Genomic DNA, 12,361 nt, shown 5'->3' with positions numbered 1-12,361 from the left:
ACTGAGTCACTCTTTAAGCCCGGATGCATCTTTCTTTCCCCATTTTGTCGACTCTGTCTATTATTTGTCGAAACGTGGCGTGATGTTTTAGCCCCGCATTGATGCCGGCTGTGCCCCTGGAGATGACCTGGGTTGAGGTGATGCTGGCACATCCCAAACTGAGATGAAGTTTCTGAGGTACCTCGGGGATGAGTTGCAGGGTGGGGTTGATTTTACTTACGGTTGTTTTCCGTAGTGCAGTCTCCCAGCCAGGAATAGGGGGGGGGGGTGGCTAGCCATGCTCCCAGCTCCTTAGAGCTTCTGCTTGGGAGCCAGCCTGCTGGTGGGCAGAGCCCAGCACGCCTGTCTCCTGTGGAACTCTGGCAGGTTGCTGAGTTCTCCGTGTCTTAGCTTCTGTCATCTGTGGATGGACGGTAGGAATTGCGTCTGTGTTGGCGTGGCTGTGAAAGATGCACAGTGCGCCGGAGAAGCACCACACACGCTGAGGTCTTCGTGTCACTGGACATTGGGATGGAGTTGGGAGCGGAGGTTGAAGTTAGAACTGGGTTGAGCTTTTCTTAGGGTTAACATTTATAGGCTTAGTGTTTTATATTAGGATTAGCGGCGTTTGCCTGTTTGTTTGTTTGTTTGTTTGTTTTATATAATTTTATTTATTTCATGTCTGTGGGTGTTTGCATTGCATGTTCTGCAAACCACAGTGTGCCTCGCGCCCTTAGATGCTGGAAGAGGCCATTAGAACTGAAGATTCAGGTGGTTGTGAGCTGTCGTGTGAGTGCTGGGAATCGAACACAGGTCCTGTGGATCAGGCGAAGGTGTTCTTCGCCACTGAACCATCCATCTCTCTGGTCTCTCATTCACTTGGTTTTTTTTTTTGGTTTTTTTTTTTTTTAACTTATCTGAATGCCTGCTCCCGTGTGTGTGTGTGTGTGTGTGTGTGTGTGTGTGTGTGTGTGTAACATATATGTTACCTGTGTGCCAGTACCCATGGATGCCAGAAGAAGATCCCCTGCTACTGAGTTGCAGGTAGTTGTGAGCTGCCAGCGTGAGTGCTGGCAACTGAACCCAGGAAGTTCAGGAAGCGTACTAGAGCAGGAAGCGCTCTTGACTGCTGAGCTGTCTCTTTAACCTAAGGTATGGCTTCTAGCACCACCCCTCTAGAAACCAGGGTGGGGGGGTGGGGGGTGGAGGTGTGGTAAAAATGCTCGGCTGCCACCCCCTCCTCAAAAATCCAGTCCAGCTCAATGGATATTTAGGAAATGTCCTGGCCTACCCTCACAGCCAGTACTTCTATCTGTAAGATCGGAGCACCCATATCTCTGGGAAACTGAGGCAGTCTGCCCGGAAAACACACAGTTGTGCTGAGAGCAAAAGAGCAAACTGGGGCTGCATTCAAAGCTCCTTTTGTGCAGTCTTGTATCTCCCTCATCTACTGGACGAATGTTTATTGAGACACCGCTCTGTGCCTTGCAGTTCCTTCCAAGCTGTGTGTGCTGTGTGCACAGAGCCTTCTCTAGCACATCTCAGGGTCTGGAGATGAGAGGGAGCAAGGGACACATGCCGTCGGGTGAGGATAATGAGGGACGTTGAAGCAGGGACAGGAAGGGCGTTTGGTTTATGTTCTGGCAGTTGGTCAAGTCCTCTTGGAATCAGTGACGTGTGATGACACTTTGTGGGCGGATCCTTCCAGACAGAGTAGCTGGTTTTGGACACACCCTGAAGTTGTCACCATGGCCCTGAGATGCTGAGCATTGTGTGGAAAGGGACAATGGTGGGTCTAGGTTAGAGAGAAAAGAGGGGGCCAGGAGTGACTTGATAGACAGGGCAAGTTTCTCATGGGCTCATAGACCCAGTTCTTCGTTTTTCTGCTGCTACAAAAATCCAGATGCAAGCATGTTTTTTACACTATCTCTTATAGACGCAGATGTTAAAAACTCGAAGGACCTAGTACATGGTCTGGCAGAAAAGCCCCCACCCCCACCCCGGCATCCTGCCCCACCACCACCACCCCCCACCCCGTGACCACAGTGAAGCGCTCCACGGTGAAACCGCACTTTAAAAGCATTTGCTATGCAAGGAGCGAAAAGGGGGCGAGTTAGAAGGAAGAAAGAACGTGTGATCTATCTTGATTTATACCGCAGACCATTTGTTAACCAGATGACAGGGAGGCAGCTCCCCCTAGGCACTGTGTGCATGGAGGGGGATGTAAAACCCAACCAGCAATTTGGTAAATCAAGACAGTCGGCAAACATCTGCGGAGGAGGAAGGCTAACGTCCATCCGAAGGTTTCATTGTCTCTGTAGAAACTTACTTGCGCCGGATTCAGATTATTTTTTCATTGTCTCCAGTTCAACGGGGGTTGCTTACACAGCTGCCTCGACAGAGTCTTGATTGTATTACCCCTGTTGCCAAACTCATAAAAGAAGGGGGCGGGGCAGGACGGAGGAGAGACATTCAATAAAATCAGAAACCTACCTCAGATGTGCTGGAGTCCTCGGCCCTCAGAGTCCCGGGGTGATGTCTTTTGGCTCTGCCATCTCTTTGATCAGCTTTGATGTCCTTTTCTGATCGTCCTACCCATGTGAGAAGTGGAAGGGGGAGGTGAAGTCTCAACTGCGTCTGCGGTTAAAGGAGGAAATATGGACAAGTATGAATTACCCCAACATCTGCTGCTGGGATTAGTTAGTTTCTTGTGGTAAAGCTCCCACCCCCCAAAAAAGTGAGAGGAGAGAGAGAGAAGGAAAGAAGACATAAGGACTGAAGACTAACGATGAATGGCTGGCACCAGGACACACACACACACACACACACACACACACACACACACACACACACACTTACACGCACTCACACACCAGTCACACACTCAAGTTGAACAAAGAGCCAGCCTCTTTCTGACACTGCCCTGGCTCACAGTCATGCAGGATATGTGTTCTGATGTCAATTTCCTCTCCAAGTAATTAACAACACTCAGAGCGTGTTCAAGGACCTTCACAAATCTTGTTGTGACAGGTTTGAGCTAGACCCTGCTCCAGAACTGAGTTGATTTTTTTTCTCATCTTTTATATATGTGTTTGTTGCCCTAATTGAAGTCCTGGCTGATTTCGCAGAAACCAGATTACAGCACCCTTAGGGGGCAGGCTTCCCCTGATCTGGTACAACGTGACAAGCAGGAGAAGAGCTGGGCTGGGGTTGACTTGGTGGCCCTGAAAAGCCATTAGGGACCCGGACTCTTGTCCTCTTTCTGCTCAGCCTTCTTCGGCACATGGCTCCTCTTCTCTTACTCAGAAGGCGGTGACCCTACCTGCTGTCATCCTTTTGAGTTCCAAGGGAAAAGCGGTGTGGCTTAAGACACCAGGTAAAGGCTGATATCACTTTTTTTTTTTAAAAGAAGTATAGCCAGGATTCCTGGAGCTTGCTGGCCAGTCAGTCTGGCCTATGATACCCAAGGCTGCCCTCTGGTTTTACATCCGTATATACATACAGGCATATATGATGGCTAGAGCTATTGTGGCAACTTTGAGACTATACCAGACAAGCCTGGGGAGAGAGGTCAATGAACAGAAACTTATAAAAGAATTTTATTGGCCTCACCGGGAGTTCCCCCTACTCACCATCTCTGAGTTTGCCTGCCTTTCAGCCTCCTGATTTGATGAGAATGCACAGCTCACCCTGACTTAAAGCCAGTCTGAGGTTGGGTTTTTGGCCTGTTCAGCAAAAAAAAAATGCTGTAACGGACACGATCTCCCATTGCCCTCTGTCAAGCCTATATAAATGAGAGTGGCTTGTTAATGGAATTTTTTATTATGGTAAAATATATGTAATATAAAACTTAACATTTTTAACCCCACTTAAGAGTGCGTGGAGGAAAAAAAAATCACATCACTAAAGAAGCATCCATCTCCAGCCTTCTACCTTCCCAAGTGACGCTCGGCCCTCAATAAATACTCACACGGGTCCTGTTTTGTTTTTCTGCCTCTGTGGATTGGCCTGTCCCCGGTACCTGCTGGGAGAACATGGGCAGGATTTGTCTTTTAGAGAAAAGTGATTTCATGACTGACCACTTCTGTGGCTAGAGGAAACAGAAGTGAACCGACAATGACATTGTAAAGATCTTTTTGAGGTTTGCTGGGAGGAGAGAAGGCTTCTCTGCCAAGAGCAGCGTGCCCTCTCCCAGCCCAGGTCCAGAAGGAAGCAGGTTTCCTGGGCCTATCCTGTACCAGGTCTTCATCCTGTGAGGTAATATCAAGGGAGAAAGGGTCAGTCCCGTCTGCTTTGCTCAGTTTACTGAAGATGTTTCCAACCAGAGCCTCTTATTTATTTATTTATTTATTTATTTATTTATTTATTTATTTATCATGTATACACAGTGTTTTGCCTGCATGTATACCGGAAGAGGGCACCAGATCATATTATAGATGGTTGTGAGCCACCATGTGGTTGCTGGGAATTGAACTTGGCACCTTTGGAAGAGCAGCCTGTGCTCTTAACCCCTGAGCCCCACCCCCAGCCGGAGCCTCTTTTACAAGGAGTTGAGAAGGTGAAGAACAGAGAGTCACAGACACAGCCGGTGTTAAAACGAGGAACGTGCATCCCAGAGAGTTCCTCTACCATGTACAGCTCCACGAACACACGAAGCCTCTCTGATAATCTATCTTGAACACTGGCAGTCTGTCACTTCCTCAGCACACTTTTACCTTGCAAAACAATTTGTAAAAGTAAACCACAACCAAAGTGTGGCTGGAACAGACTATACAGCTGGGGGTATGGGGAGTGGTAGAAGACATATATATGGCATGAAAACAGAGTGGGGCTTCCCAAGGAGAGGAAGGAAGCAGTAGGAAGGAGGGAGCAGGATGTGCGGCAGGTAAATCAACAAAAATGAAGGTGTATGAAAGTCCTTGTTTTGTGTCTGGAGAGATGACTTAGCAGTTAGGAGTTCATGCTGTCCTTATAGACAACCCGAGTTTGGTTCCCAGTACCCACATCACACATCTCACAACCACCTGTAACTCTAACTATAGGAGATCTAGCGCCCTCTTCTGGTCTCCAAGGGCACTGTACTCATGTGCACATGCACACACACAGTTAAAAATAAAACAACAAAATTTTTTTTGTTGTTTTGGTTTTTCGAGACAGGGTTTCTCTGTGTAGCCTTGGCTGTCCTGGACTCACTTTGTAGACCAGGCTGGCCTCGAACTCACAGCAATTTGCCTGCCTCTGCCCTCTGAGTGCTGGGATTAAAGGTGTGAGCACCACCACGCACGGCTTAAAACAAATCTTTTTAAAGAGAGAGAGGGGGAAAAAAAGGCATTTTGTTTTCCTACTTACAAAACAACAAAAAAGCACAATCTTCTTACAAACTTAAGATGAGCAGATGCCCAGCTGTTTAGTGAATAGTGATCGGTGAAGCAATCTATGAAAATGCTACAACCGTTCAAAAGAGAATTTAAAAGGCAGACATGTAGACAGGTCTAGAAACGAATTCATAAATAGGTAGAAACTGACTTTTCAACACATTTCTTTGTGGAAAAGAAATCACTCAGTGCTCCCATTGGGTGTGATGCACGTGTAAGCATCTGTGGTGAGGATGGCTGACGTGGCTGTCGGTAAGCTGCAGCAGGCAGGGCTGTAAGCAAAGACCACGAGAGGGTCTAACAGTGAGGAAAAACGGTGTGTTTCTTCTCTGTTCTAATGAAATACCTGGGAAAAAAAGGAAGTTAAGAGAATGAAAGGTCCAACATGGCGGAAGCATGGCAGCGGGAAGATGAAGAAACGCATGCTGGTCCTCGGCTCTTTCTTTTCAATCCTGGACCCCAGCCCAAGGGATGGTGCTGCCCACATTCAAGGTGGGCCTTCTCTCTTCAGCTAATCCTCTCTGGAAACACCCTCAAAGACAAGTCCAGAGGTGTGTCTCCCAGGTGATTCCACAGAAGATGCCCAGTTGGCCTTCTGGTCCAGCTCAGAGTCCATGGTAGTACTTTCATATACTTCGTGACCACCAGATCGCGTGAGCCCATGGCTGTGTAGCTTTCCAATCATCTTCCTCCATCCCTTTAGGATAATTCACGCTCAGGCTTTACTCCATAGAGTCAGCTGTAGCCCAGCGTCCGGGAGGACACAGCCAAAGCTATCCTCCACTATTGGGAGAAAGTCTAATGAAGTAAGAGTTGGGGGGGGGGTTGTTATTGTTTACACCCAGACCGTATGACCAGGGCTGACTCAGAGTCACAGGCTCCACACCTGCTCCGAGGCTATGGATTTCTCACGTCCGTCTAGTCTCCTGAGAGCTCTCTCTCCAACTGAGTTTGGAATGACCCTCTCAGAAATGAACTGGTCCCGAAAAGACAGAGATGTGCCTGCCCCCTGGTGCCTCTTATCCTTATTAACCACCGCCCTCTTCTAGCCTGGTACTCCTAATGTGGCCACTGATCTTTTAAAAGTTTGATGATCTGGGGCTGAGCGTGGTGGCGCATGCCTCTAATCCCAGCACTCGGGAGGCGGAGGCAGGTGGATAGCTGTGAGTTCAAGGCCAGCCTGGTCTACAAAGTGAGTCCAGGACAGCCAAGGCTAACACAGAGTCTTGAAAAACAGAACAAAACAAACAAACAAACAAACAAACAAACAAACAAAAAAGTTTGATAATCTGTCTTATGGTCACAAAGAGAACAGAGTGGCCTTCCACTTTCCCCCAGGGACGTGAAACGAGCCCCTTGACTCTCCAAGTAGCCAGCCAGTTGTCTTCCCTGACGACCACTCTCACGACCTCAGAGAAGGCTGGCCACACCATCCTACTGCACAGTTTCCATAGAGAGACCCCCACAGTGCCTCAGGAAACCATCCTTCATGGTGTTTGCTTTGGATGTAGTCACCAGTCCCGGGCTCATTTAGTTAGCATTATATATTGAAGCCAAGTCAGTTTTTTCTCCTTAAATAAATATATTTCAAGAGGAAACGATGTCATAAGTGAACAAAAAAGCCCAGCATCAGCTGCCACAAATAGAAAGCAGCCACACAAATAAGTGCAATTAAACTCTTGGCCCGGGGCCCACCTCTCTCTGCCAGTGGAGATGAGTAGGCCTAAATGGCTCTCTCCTTGCCTCCAAGTGCCCCCAAGAGAACCCTCATCTCCATCCCCTTTTGTGTAAACAGAAGGATGCATTTGAAATCACAATATCGCTCATGCTTGGATGTAGGCCAAGCGCCTGCCCAGCACCCCCCCTTCCCCCAACCCTAGGCTGATCCACTTAAAGTCACCTTGAGAACCGCCCACTGCAGAAAATGCCCATCAGATAGGAGCTGATGGTCCAAGTTCAACGCTGCAGAGGATGTGTCAACATTGTTGTCTTGTGTTCTTCGGACCACCTCTCCCCAGGCCTGGGTCCCCTGGACCTTTCCCTCACTGCTGGCTTTGATCTTTCTGCCCCTCCTCCTGCATTTTTTCTTACCCACCCAAACTCACCCACACCATTAGGGCCAACTTCTCTCTTTATATAAAATATCCGCTGCAAACTGTTTGTTTCATAGAACTTTCCCCCCTGTTAAACTTTCCCTAAGGGGGTAGAGAGATGGCTCAGCAGTTCAGAGCCCTTGTTTTGTTTTGTTTTGTTTTGTTTTGTTTTGTTTTGTAGAGGACCCATGTTCAATTCCCAACACGCACAGCAGGTAGCTTACAACTGCCTGCAATTCCAGCTCCAGGGGGAATCTGATGCCCTCTTCTGACCTTTATAGGCAACTGTACTCAGGTGTACATATCCCACACAGACACATATGCATAAACTTAAAAATAAAATAGTTCTTTAAAGGCAGGATGGTGATGATGCATGCCTTTAATCCCGGCACTCAGGAGGTAGGGGCAGATGGGTTGCTGTGAGTTTGAGACCAGCCTGGTCTACAAAGTGAGTTCTAGGACAGCCAGGGGCAACACAGAGAAACCGACTAACTAACTAACTAGCTAACTAACTAACTAACTAACTAACTAACTAACTAAATCTTTTTAAAAACATTGCCAGAAAAAAAAAAGCTTACCTGGGATGGGAAATATGAGTTTTGTTTTTAAAGAAATAAACACAGTTATGATTGTAAGAAGAAAGCATGAAGTTATAGGTGTGATTAGAAGTAGCCGGGGGGAGGGGAGGGACACTTTTATATTTAGGGGATGTAGGAGATGGCCTTTGAAAATGCTTGTCTAGATGGGCATGGTGACACACGCCTTTAATCCCAGGACTCAGGAAGCAGAGGCAAGCAGATCGTTGTGAGGCCAGCCTGGTCTACAAAGTGAGTCCAAGATAGTCAAGGCTACACTGAGAAACCCTGTCTCGAAAAACCAAAAGAAAAAAAAAAAGAAAGAAAAGAAAAGAAAGAAAGAAAAGAAAAAAGGAGAGAGAGAAAAGAATACACAACCTCAGAATTATTTAATATTAAAAAATAAACATTTAGAAAATGCTTGTCTAGCATTAATTGAACCAGTGTCCTGAAGTCTGTTAGATGTAACATGTCCAGCAAGTAAAATACCACGAGAAACAAGCACACACCCACACTATGTTCTGGCAAGAGATGCTATGTAGTTCCACCAGCAAGGGGTGCCCTAAGGAGCTCAGCCCCTGACTGTGTGGATGCACAGTCTTGCTCTCTAATCTTACTGCCTTGAGCCTCGTGTGATGATGCATGTAACAGACTGGTCCTTTAAGAGTGAGTCAACTCTAATACAATCAAAGGTCTGTCGTTAAGGGCATGCCAAGGTATTACTTTAAAATTTGAGGCTCATAGGCTGCTGCTGTGGAGATGGACCATTCAGTAAGGTCCTTATTCTGCAAGCCGGAGGCCTGAGTTCAATCCTCAGAACCTTGTAAAGCCACCCTTGATGGTGCACGACTGTAAACCCAGCACTGAGGAGGCAGAGACATGAAGATTCCTGGGGCTCGCTGGCCAACCAGCCTAGTCAGTCAGCTTGGCGAGTTCCAGGCCGCTGAGAGACCTTGCAGTGAAGCCTAGGCTTGGATATGAGCACATACAGAGTGACCACACGTGCTCTCTGAGGCTGCACGCTGGCTCACATGCAGTACCAGCATCTAAAAGGACTTAGTTGGAGTCTCATTCTGGGAATCCTGTTCCTCCTCTCCCTCCTTCATCTCTCTCCTCTTCCTTCTTTTCTTCCTCTTCCTCCTCACCCACCATTCCCTCCTCTTCTTCCTCTTCCTCCTCTTCCTCGCCCTTTTCCTCTTCCTAAAAGAACACATTGACCAAAGCGCAACGTTTAAATTTGCAAATCGCAGTGTGTTTCTAAATGCAGTGAGTCCTTAAATACGTGGCACAGATCAGCAGCAAGACCCTCACAGGCCTCTGCCTCCGTCACTGAGAGAAAGCGCGTTTCATATCACTCGTGGAGGCCGCGTACCATCGGCGGCCTCGGCAATACTTCACAGCTCACTTTGACTTTCCTTTGAAGACGATCGACTTTTTTTTTTTTTCCTATTCTCATCCCAGCAGTCACAAAGCCCCAGGCTCCTGAATCAGAACCTGTTTCCTAGTCTTTAAAATGCAGAGCTGGCCATTTAAAACGACAGGGGCCATGGTATTAAATGCATTTGAGTCCCAGCTGGAGTGTATCTCAGAGCCAGGCAAGCTGATGTCGGATTTGCCGACTTCTCATCCGCTCTTCTCTGTGTTGGCGCGAGGGTGATGGTTCAGAGTCTCCGTGTGGTGCCAGACTATAAAGGAGTGAATGGAGGAAGCAAATGTTTGACTCGTGCTCCCAGAGAGATGAATCTGCCGTGATGTATAGCTGACTGTTTTTATGCCGCTGAGCAAAAGGCTGGGAAAGTGAAGGGGCCCAAAGCTCAAACTCAAGCATGAAAACACAAATCTTTCATGTAGCTCCCCCAGCAAACCCTGTAACCCAGGCAGGACAGGCAAGAAGTGCTCTCAGAACCGAGTGTTCTCCGGCCTCAGTAAGTACCTCCTAGGGAGACAAACATGTATGAGAACATGGGAAGTGTTTCTGCATGTATGTGCTGATATTTGCACATACGTGTGCAGATGAGTATGAAGACCAGGGGCCAATCTAGCAGAACGAGTCGCTGCCCTCTCCTCGACCCATATGTTTTCTGTCACTTTCTTGTTTGCCCTTTATATATATATATATATATTTTTTTTTTCTCACAAGCCTTAGTTGGCATTTCTGTGGCCATGATGAAACACCATGATCAAAAGCAAGCCAGGGAGGAAAGGGTTTATTTGGCTTTCACTTCCTCATCGCAGTCCATCACCGAAGAAGGTCAGGACAGGAACTCAAACAGGGCAGGAACCTGAAGCCAGGAGCTGATGCAGAGGCCATGGATGGATGCTGCTTACTGGCTTGCTCCCTGTGGCTTGCTCAGCCTGCTTTCTTCTAGCACCCAGGACCACCAGCCCAGGGATGGTACCGCCCACAGTGAACTGGGCCCTCCTCCCATCAATCCACATGTCCTCCAGCCTGATCCTATAGAGGCATCTTCTCAATTGAGGTTCCCCCTCCTCCCCTTTCAGATGACTCTAGCTTTTGTCAAGTTGACATAAAACCAGCCGTCACAGAGTCTTTCTCCCCATCTGACCCTGATACTAGGGGTTAAGCTAATTTTCCTTGTGTACAAGCTTTACTGCTTAGGAATCTTTTGTGAAGGCAACAATCGCTGTGTAAGAGGCAATCCCAACATGTAGCTTGCTGTACTTCTTTATAGTTTGTATCTGGTCTTTCCTTAGGGTCAGACATATCTGGAACTGTGCCCACTGTCCTCCTATGAAGCATCCGCAGAGGCAGCCTAGCAGGTCTGGGATATACAAGGTGGCCTCATTTGTGTGACTGGCGGCCTGGGGCCTGGCTGTAGTTGGTGGAAGACGGACAGGGTGAGGGGGGAAGCTTGCTGATGCTTGTCCCGTCTCCTCACACCGTGAGCTCCCACTTATCCCGCCATGGCAGCCTCAGGTGGTGTGAGTGAGGCTATCTCCTCTGAGATGCAACAGACTAGTGCTTCCTGTATCCATCAATGCCAGCCTCCATCCAGAGGAGCAGGGAGGTAAGACCTGGGCCTGGGAGGCATGATCCGCTGAGGGCTGCAATGAAGGCAAGACCTAGCTCACTGTCTTTACGCTTGTTGCTAGGAAACAGTCAGATTACCATTGGCTGTGGTTATCTTGTTACAGGACTGAGAGTCGCAGCCTATGCTACAACAAGCCAGATTCATCTCCCATCCTTGATAAACAAGTTAAAAGACTAATTTTTTAAAAGATGTATTTATTTATTTATTTATTTATTTATTTATTTATTTATTTATTATACAGTGGTCTGTCTGCATGAATACCTGCATGCCAGAAGAGGGCATCAGATCATATTATAGATGCTTGTGAGCCACCATGTGGTTGCTGGGAATTGAACTCAGGACCTCTGAAAGAGCAGTCAGTGCTCTTAACCTCTGAGCCATTTTTTTTTTTTTAATCATAGAAGGGAGATTTCTTCAGTGTGCCCACACTGAGATGAAGGACAGAGACCCAGCCACCCCTCCGCACCAAGTCCGCCATGGTATCATCAGACATGAGATGAAGGCTGAAATAGGAAGTAGTAACTGTGCATAACGAAGCAGTCCTCAAGGTGTGCTCCCTGCCCATCAGTGTCCCAGCTCCCAGTTTTCTGGAAGGGGAGATGTCAAGTTGTCAGTCTTTTTTCCCGGAGACAAGTTCCTCTTCTGGCTGCCCTGAGGACAGCCCTGACGATGTCAGCATTTTCTTCTCCCAGGAAGAAATTTTTAGGGGTGGGGGAGGACTCCCAATTTCTGGAAGTCCATTGTTTTAATCGTTTTGTAACCAAAAAGAGAGGCCCAAGGCAGAGCCAGTTAAAACTTTGGACTTCTTGATGCCGAGGGAAGATAAATCTGAGAAGTGGTTTGTGCGGCCCCTTGGCATTGTAAGTTGGTGCCTACTCCATTTTCATGATCTGAAAATCTACATGCCCAAACCCTACGACACAATGGACCTCTTCGTGAGAGCGCAGCCTGCAATGTCCCCACAGGTGTGTTCAGACAAGCTTCTCAAGGCACAGTCTGCTACAGGTCAGATGCATTCTGACGTGTCTATGAAGGGGGATTGTATAAAACCATTTGAAATAAGGAGGTCTATATCCACTGATCTGGAAAATTCCCCTAAAATATGTGGCGAAGTAGAACAAGAAACAAAGCATGGAGGGGTGTGCATGGCTTGAAACTCTCAAAGGGCGAAGGTTGGAGGGATGCTACAGCATAAGTGAATCTCAGGGAGTTTCTCACACACAAGGACCACTGCCTAGGATTTCACTTACGATCGGTCCGTTGGGCATCAGACTCAGCGGGTGAGT

At 47.6% G+C, this 12,361-nt stretch overlaps 1 protein-coding gene across 1 annotated transcript in view; it reads left to right on the top strand.

The window, feature by feature from the left end:
• TMEM132C (transmembrane protein 132C) overlaps positions 1–12,361 on the top strand; it is a 299,030-nt gene that overhangs the window by 220,414 nt on the left and 66,255 nt on the right. The gene's annotated exons all lie outside the window — the stretch shown is intronic.

Source organism: Acomys minous (genome assembly GCF_964271855.1).
Source record: "Acomys minous genome assembly, chromosome: 16".
In the NCBI taxonomy this organism is placed as follows: Eukaryota; Metazoa; Chordata; class Mammalia; order Rodentia; family Muridae; genus Acomys; species Acomys minous.
Note: the sequence above shows the minus strand (reverse complement) of the source record. Positions and strands in the feature narration are given on the sequence as shown.